The sequence below is a fragment of the Corvus moneduloides genome, chromosome 16 (assembly GCF_009650955.1).
Source record: "Corvus moneduloides isolate bCorMon1 chromosome 16, bCorMon1.pri, whole genome shotgun sequence".
NCBI classification, from domain to species: domain Eukaryota; kingdom Metazoa; phylum Chordata; class Aves; order Passeriformes; family Corvidae; genus Corvus; species Corvus moneduloides.
The window spans coordinates 2,383,967-2,384,838 of record NC_045491.1 but is presented as its reverse complement, the minus strand read 5'-3'; positions in this window follow the sequence as shown (position 1 = coordinate 2,384,838).

Here is an 872-nt window from a genome sequence, read left to right as displayed (position 1 = left end):
CACGTCGCTTTAGCGGCGGGGGCGGGCCCGGCGGGCGGGCGGGGGCGAGCTCCGGTCCCTCCGCGGCACGGGCCGGGCCGGCACCCCGGGCACCCACCGAGGGGCCGGGCCCGCACCCCGGGCACCCACCGAGGGGCCGGGCCCGCACCCCGGGCACCCACCGAGGGGCCGGGCACGGCCACTGCGCCCTGTTCAAGGCTCCCGTCCGTGTTCGGGGTGCCACAGGGGACTCAGGCACGGGGAGGCAGCACTCGGCAGCGCTGCGGCAGCGTGGGTGTCCCTGACACTGAGCCAGGCACGGCTCTGTCACCACAGGAGGGGTCGGCCCTGTACCTCCTTCAGCAGGTGGAGTGTCCCCAGCTGGAGGAGGACAAAGTCTGTCTCAGCTCTGTTGTGCAAGTTGTCACAGCACCCCTGTGACACAGAGCCCCAGACACAGCACTGCCCTCCCTTTGAGAACTTGCTGCTCATAAAGATTCCAACTTCTCAAATTCTTTGATAATAAGCTCTATATAAGGTGACCAATTTAGTGCCATGGGATCTTTTACATCTGTTCTCATTAATGACCATTGCCTTGGTCAAATTTCAGCCCAGTAGTTATATTTTACCTAATGAAGTTAAGTCATCTTGGTATCAGTTTCTCATTCCCAGGTCACAGCAGGTGCCAGCACTCAACAGCTGCGATGTGAGGTGGGGGCTTCCACAAGCGCCTCCATCCACACTGCCCGGGCTGCCCTGGGCCATCCCAGCCCTCCCGGATAGCAGGGAAATCAGCACTCTCCTCCTGTCCCACCGAGTGCCCAGCCTGAAACAGCCTCAGTATCTCATCAAAGGAGCTCCCTTTACACACCAGTACTACACTTATTTACTGG